Raw genomic sequence first — 7,947 nt, forward strand, 5'->3', positions numbered from 1 at the left:
AAAAAAAAAAAAAAAAAGTCTAAGATCATTTTTTAACAGCCTCATTTTCAATTATCAAGTGCTAAATTAAAATGGAATGCAAACACTAAAATGTAACACACTGCTAAAAATGAACACGTCTAAAATATTAATAGCAACTCTAAATGATTTATAATGCCCTCTTGGGCATATTTTATGATTTATTGATGTCATTTTAGTGACTCCATGGGTGACAGAGTCACCTCACTGTGTGTGTGCTCTGGCGGGTTTCTGGGCTAGTTATTCAGTAAACTACACACTCAGACCTTTGCTTTTGCTTCATGCACATCAGATGATAGGTGAAGTAGAAAAGTAAAGATGTTAAATTTTCCATAAATCAAAGAATCCTAGGGCTAAAAGGCTTTAAAAGTGGTTATTTCTTGTTTTCTCAACTTCATGCAGGGCCACACCGGGGCTGTTTTCAATGGTTGTGAATTTCACAACCTCCTTTGTTGATTTATAATGTCAGTCTTTGTCGACAAGAAATTCTGCTTTGGAGCTAACCTTTACCCTTTCTGTATCAAGTAAAGCTTGTTTTCTGGAAAATACCTCATAACATTTTTGGTAGTTAACTTCCTGTGTTTGACCTAATCATGCAGGATTCAAACCTTTCTGTTCATCCCATAGACATGATTGCTCTGCTTTCCAGGCTATGATTCGCTTCTAGTTTCTCTACAAGCTTCCCAGGACTCTCTCAGATTCTGCTACTCAAAATTCGCTCTCACTGAAATTGGGTTTGTCTTTTTCTTCTTCCCTGGACACTTTCCTCCATCTCTCAATTGTTTCTCCCTTCCCAGAAATCTAAAGCTCTGATTCTGCCCTCTGGACAAACAGACCTTCTTTCCTTTCACCTTCCTTCCACTGTCAGCCACACACACCCAAGCAGTAGCCACACAGGCCTATGCTTCTGGGAAACTGCCCATGCTCAAAGTTACTATTCCATAGTGGGTGCAGTGGCGCACATCTGTAGTGCCAGTCACCTGGGAGCCTGAGATGGTAGGATCGCTCGAGCACAGGAGTTCGAGGCTGTAGTGTGCTCTGACCACACCTGAGAAGAGCCACTGCACTCCAGCCTGGGTGATATAGCAAGAGATCCTTGCTCAAAACAAATAAATACAAGTTACCATTCTTTTCCCCCAACTGCCTCCTACTTCAAAATTCCAAACCCTTCAATATAGGGATGTATGGATATGGGAAGTTAGGAAGGCGGCTTTCTGAGAGCCCATCAAATTAAATCATGTTGACACTGCCTTTCTCCCTATTTGAAAGTGTAACCAAGACCCAGAACTCTGTGTAGTATTCATAAACTAGCAAAAAAAAAAAAAAAAAAAAAAAAAACTCAGAGTCTTTTTGTCTATTTTTTTTACATATAATAAACTGAAGTTGTGGAGATAAATAACTTTCTTAAGGTCACAGAACTTGAAGAAATAGTACTAGGACTTGGATCAATTGTCTCATTCCAGGGCCTACCTCCTTATCCATCATACCAGACCTATACATGTCTACGTAACAGTGGTATCTATGCTATTTGGCCTCTGCCACTGAGCAGCAGAGCATACAGCAAATGTCATATGTCCCCAAAGTTTTAAAGTCATGTCCCTGCTTAGAGCGGAGATAGCTGTTGAATGCTTTATATATTTTTCATTGTATATCACACCCCTGGCCCTTAAAGTCAGTGACCCCTCCATGCCTTGTGCCTTCTCTTGCCCATCAAAGAAAGTCTTAAATTCTTGCCAGTGTCAAGCCAAAGGTTCAGGTCATTCCCGAGTTTAACACTCCCTCCCATCTTTTTTAATCCTGACCTTATTTGAGTTGAACCCATTTCACTGAGCTTAGAACCCTCGGTTCCTTACATTTAAATTTGATCTTCAGCTTTCCTGGTTGTTTTCTGTGGTAGCCCATGTTGCAGGCCCCCCTTCAAGAAGGAACACGTTGCCCAGGAGTGGAGTTAGCAGACAGTTCCAGCTGTTAACTCATTCAGGCCTGCTTCAGCTTTTGAGCCCACGTCAAACTCTTTTTGGGTGGCCCCCAGGCATAACCATCCACTAATGCTGACTCCTCTAATCAACAATCTGTGCTCAGAGCTCCCCAGTGGACTGGCAGAGACTTTGTCAGGTCAGCATCATGGTCTGATACAGAATCAAGATTGAGAATGTGCAGGAAGATAGGTGCAGAATCCATTTTTCTGTATTCAGTATGTGGTAAGTTAAACTTCTTTTAAAAGTAATTGGAAGGAATCTGGAAGGCAGGGAAGGAGGAAGAAAGGAAGGAAGGAGTTTAAAAAGAGAAGGAGAGGGAGAGGTTGGTTTGTCACAGAAGTACGAGCAATTCTCCCTAACTCCTGCAACACATCCTTGTGTCTAAGCGCGTTTCCTGCACCTGGCGTAGATGGGAATTGCACATCTCCTGAGCCTTTGTTGCTTGCGAGTGATGAATGGCATGGTCTGACAGTGCCTCACATCCAATCCTTACTTTCCCCTTTTCTCTTCACAAATGTTACTCTCCAGTGCAATAAATCTATTGCATTCCTCATTCTGTCTCAGCACCTGGTCCCGAGAGGTCCCAACCAACACCTCCTACTACTCAAGTGAGAGCTCTACTACTACTTAAGTGAGAGCTCCCACTAACCCTAGTTCAAGTTACTTATCCTAACTGGTGCCTGGCTAGGCCTGGCTAGTACTCTCTAGACATCTATGACTAGCAAGGTGCTTAATTACACACCAGCACTCAAAAAACAGGTGCCTATTGAGTAACCATAGTATTTTCATGTCTTCATAAGCAGAATCATTTCTTCTAAATGTCTAGATAAAGAAGAAATGTGGCAAATTTTAACATCATGCTTCTGTGTCTCCTATAGTTCCTATGGTGAGTTGTTTGTCAGAGTTTAAACTTCAGCAATTACATATAATGTCTTAGGATCATTGGGTGCTGCCTGTGTAATTATAGTGTTGTAACATAATAAGGAAAAGCAAATGTCACCAAAAGAAGACCAGAAGTCACTACCCATGTCTGATGAAAAACTTCTTTGACCCTGAGTCAGTGATATTGAACTGGAGTTCCAAAAGTAAGTCAAATACTGGATAAAGAAAAATAATTGGACAAAAAATAGTACCTATCAGATAGGGTCGTTGTTAAGATTAAACCATGCTACTCAAAGGGTGGATCCTGGACTAGCAGCAGGACTGTCATCGGGAAGCTTGTTAGAGGTGTGGAATCTTGAGCCCCATCCAAGACCTAGGGAATCAGAATCTACATTTTAACAAGATCTCCAGGTGATTTGTGTGCACATAAAGGTTGAAAACCATGGAGTTGAGGATATAACGTACATCAAACACTTAATACAGTGTTTGGCATGTAGCAACCCACTCAATAGATACTACATGTTATTGTTTTTGTTATTATAATTGTTGATTTCATTCTGAATCATCTTGGGAAGGCATATACTTAGGAACCTGAGCTTTCCAATCTGTAAAATGAAGATCATAATAATATTCAACTACCTGAGGACCAGATGAATTTCTAAAGCCCTTTCAAACTCTCGGAGACCTCTGTGATTTGCTCATGATGATATAATGGTGATGGTTAATATTTCAGCAGCATTAACTATGTGTCCAGCACGTGTTCTTAGTGCTTTACATGTATCATCTTTAATCATCCAATGATGCTATGAGATGGGTACTATTTTAATGCTTATTTTATAGATGAATAAAGTGAAGCATGGAGAGATTAAATAACTTGCTCAATAAAACACACAAGGATGGAGTCGGGATTTGAACTTTGGCAGTCCAGCATGACAAACCACTTTCTTAATGCTTTCCCTCTAGTCAGGCCATGAAAAAGAGACTTAAACTAAACTGACTCCAATACAACCAGTGCATTTAAATGTAGCATTTAATATATCATGGCCAAAGCAGTCAACATTCAGTCTATAGGTTCTCAAATCTGGCTGCACATTGCACGTTAGAGTACTTTTTAAAGAGTGGAGATTTTTAAAAATACAGACTTCTTAACTGTTATTCCCAGAAATTCTGTTTCAGTGGAAGAATGGCTCAAGCTTCTTATTTCTAAAATTGAAGATAAATCTGATACAGAATCAAGATTGAGAATGTGCAGGAAGATAGGTGAAGAAGCCATTTTCTGTATTCAGTATGTGGTAGGTTAAACTTCTTTTCAAAGCAATTGGAAGGAATCTGGAGGGGAAGGAGGGAGGGAAGGAGGAAGAAAGGAAGGAAGGAATTTAAAAAGAGAAGGAGAGGGAGAGATTGGTTTGTTATGCAAGTATGAGCAATTCTCCCTAATTCCTGCAACACATTCTTGTGTCTAAGTAGGTTTCCTGCACATGGCGTAGATGGGAATTGCACATCTCCTGAGCCTTTGTTGCCTGGGAGTGATGAATGGCACTGAGTAGGAACTGTCTTGGTACCACTCAGTGGAGGAATCCACTTTCACTTTGACTCCACGAGGGACATACTTTTTCAGCAAAAAAGGAGGTGAATAGAACCCTTCACATCACCTAAGACAATAGTGAGAGGACTACACCACCTCTGGAAGAGAGAATGTGGATGCAAGACAGTGCTTAGATGAGAAGTATGGAGTGGAGGGGCTGCATGGATTCCGTAGTTACTGCCCAAGTGCACAGGGAAAGTAGACCATCGCATTTTCCAGAACATTCCAGACACAAGTATGTCTATAGAAACAGTTGATAAAGGCTACACTCAAAGCAAACTTTAGCCCTCAAATACATAGAGCCAGAGAAATGTCTGAAAATAGCAATATGGGCTCATCACAGCACAAATAGCCTGGAACATTGAAGAGCATGGACTATTGACAAGAAAAAGGGGAAGCCAGGAGAACAGATATCCTAACAGAAAATGTTCCCTGAACCACTCATGCAGAGGAGGAAACACTGAAAAAGGGTATCAAATTCCAGTTTATAATAGCTCATAGGTTGTTATCTACATTCATGCTGAAGTTGGGAACTAGTTTTAATTGCAGGGTTTGGATTCAATCATTCTCAACAAATCATTCTATTATCTTTGTAAAGCCCTTAGTTAAACAGACCCTTGAGATTATCATACAGAGATACCTGGACCAAAGAGACCCATGCTGAACATTATAGTTAGGTTTGGGTGCCCAACTTGAGTAAACAGAAAAGCCTAGAAAGCACAACCTCAAACTTACTTTTGTTCTCAGTGTATAACCCATACATCACAATCCCTCAAAGCCTGTGGAAAGCTAACTGGTTAGCAAACATGAAGAAAAATCACTCCTTCTGTGAATAGTGTATTTTGAATTGAAAAAGATGGCATAATGCACTAGACTACAACATACATTCATCCTAGATTTGAATGGAATGAAATCAATAGCTGAAATTGAGGAGGCATTTAGATTAAAAACAAGTGGATAATCTTTTATAATAAAGCTTTAATTAACATTTATTCTTAAATAAAATATTACAAATTTCACTTTCATTGTTATTTAACATCCCCAAAATTCCTCACGGATGCCCAAGTACAAGGGAGTAAGCACAGAGGTGAATAATTCATGCAGAATATAGAGCCATAGATAAAAAGAGAAGAGCAGTTGATTGGGTTTTTTCCCAAGAAATTGTTAGTTACATTATATTTTATTGAACCAGCCTCAAAAAATAACAGAGCCTGAACATTATTATTGCAGTTATTACCTTTCCTTTCCAAGTGCCATATCTTGTTCTCTCTTGAGTTGATACATTCTGATTACTTTTGCTTACTTTAGAGATTTCCTTTTTTTAGTGAAAAATGCTCCTCTAGAACCTCTCATATTTGAATTTCTTCAAGTTATAACCACTTGCTATCAAACTTAAATAATCTCCCATATCTTATTGGAATCAGTGTGTTCATTTCCAACCTACACTTTCTATTTAATACATGGAACTATTCCGTAGTGCCCTTTTTCCTTCACTACAAAGGACAAATGTGTCTTTCATTAGTCACAGTCGTAGCTCCAGCCCCACATCGCCCAAGGAATCAGGACAGCTGACACAATGTCTGTGCAAATATGACTATGGCAGAATTGAGTGTGACTGAAAGATTCCGTGGGTCCAATTCACCTTGGATTAAGCTAGGGAACCAATTTCCAGGACCTTGAAAACAGCTGTTATGGAGCAGACAGACCATTTAGCAACAGGCACAGATGTGGGGCCTGGCTTGGGCCATTTGCTTCTTTTCATTTCCAGAAAAGCTCCAGCAGCCAACCCTGCTCCACATTTCCTATCAGACTTATCATTGTTTGTTGAAACTGTGTTGCTCACCCTGGTGTGTGGATCTAACGATGCATCAAGTGTTTCTGTTTGCATGGGTTTGTTTTGTGTTGTTTTATGATTTGGGTTTTCTTGTTTTTGTTTGTTGTTGTTGTTGTTGTCATTTTATTTATTGGTTGCTATTCAGAGAAGCTAAGGTCAGAGTTCTTTATGTTCGGCTTTAAGCTATTAGGCTCGTCTTTCCTGTCTTTTATCAAGAGTATAATTTTGCATGGAAGAAACATACAAATTGGATTAAAATGTATCTTTGTGAGTTGTAGAAACCAGCTTGGGTTCAACAGGGGCAACTTGAGGGGTGTGCTTTGGACACAGAAAAATCATGTCAAATCTAGACTTCCCTGTTTGCACTCCTTTCTCTCCCATCCCCTCATCTTCAGCTGAAATTGAGAGAGAATATTAGTAAAATATGTGTAACCATTACATCTTATTTCACAGGCTGTATCTTGAGTAACAGCCAACCTCATTCCAGGAAGGTCCCCAATGCAGCGTTCCAGCCCCCAGTGTCCATATTAACAGGAAATCAGTGTATCTCTTAGACCCCTTACACCTTTCATACATCTAATACCTCCCGGATGCTCAGTAGTCTGAGAAGGGAGTCCCGCTAGTTCCTATCTCACTGTTTTGCTACTTTGGAGCCAAGGTTCTCCCTTAAGGCTGGAGATTTTAGCAAGCATTACAAAAGCTGACTGAGTTATGATGCACAGTCACAGTAAAGGCATCTGAAGCCTAAGCAGCTTGGAAGTGGCTTCTTCTGCACCGACGATCCTGCTGTTTCTCCTGGTGCTTAGATATGGTCCTAAGTGATCAGCTGAGGCGAGGCATCCACCCAGTCACACCCTGCCCAGACTACAGTGGTTTTTCCAGGTTCCATGCCTCAGAATTTCAATCCCTTAATGCTGAGCTCAGCCAAGAAGTTCCACATCAACCTTACTGGGCTTCTAGTTGCAGCTCTTTAGATTCGCTCCACAGCCTCTTCGCTAGATCAGGAGTCCCACCCTGGAATCCTGGAATTTTGGTGTCAGGAACCTCATGGTCCCAAAATTACCTGCCCACCCCTTCTTTCTTTTTTTATTTATTTCTTTTTTTTTTTAGACAGAGTCTCCCTCTGTTGGCCAGGCTGGAGTGCAGTGGAATAATCTTGGCTCACTGTGACCTCTGCCTCCCAGGTTCAAGTGATTCTCCTGTATCACCCTCCCAACCAATAGGGATTACAGGCATGCGCCACCACACCTCCTTCTTTCTATTTTCAGGCCCAAGCCTAGGGTCACATCCTACCACCTAATGAGTGAAATACTCTTCAGAGGAGGAAAACCCACTAACAACTGCTATTTGAGGATCTCTAACTCCTACACCCCAAAGTCTGTTTAGATACAAGGCAGTCATCTACTTTCATATATAATGTTTTCTTGAAAACGTGTATAACAACTCGAGGGTGGAGCAAGATGGCCGAATAGGAACAGCTCCAGTCTCCAACTCCCAGCGCGAGCGACACAGAAGACCGGTGATTTCTGCATTTTCAACTGAGGTACTGGGGTCATCTCACTAGGGAGTGCCGGACAATCGGTGCTGGTCAGCTGCTGCAGCCTGACCAGCGAGAGCTGAAGCAGGGCGAGGCATCGCCTCACCTGGAA

Source organism: Rhinopithecus bieti, unplaced genomic scaffold (assembly GCF_001698545.2).
Source record: "Rhinopithecus bieti isolate Rb0 unplaced genomic scaffold, ASM169854v2 scaffold_14936, whole genome shotgun sequence".
NCBI lineage: Eukaryota > Metazoa > Chordata > Mammalia > Primates > Cercopithecidae > Rhinopithecus > Rhinopithecus bieti.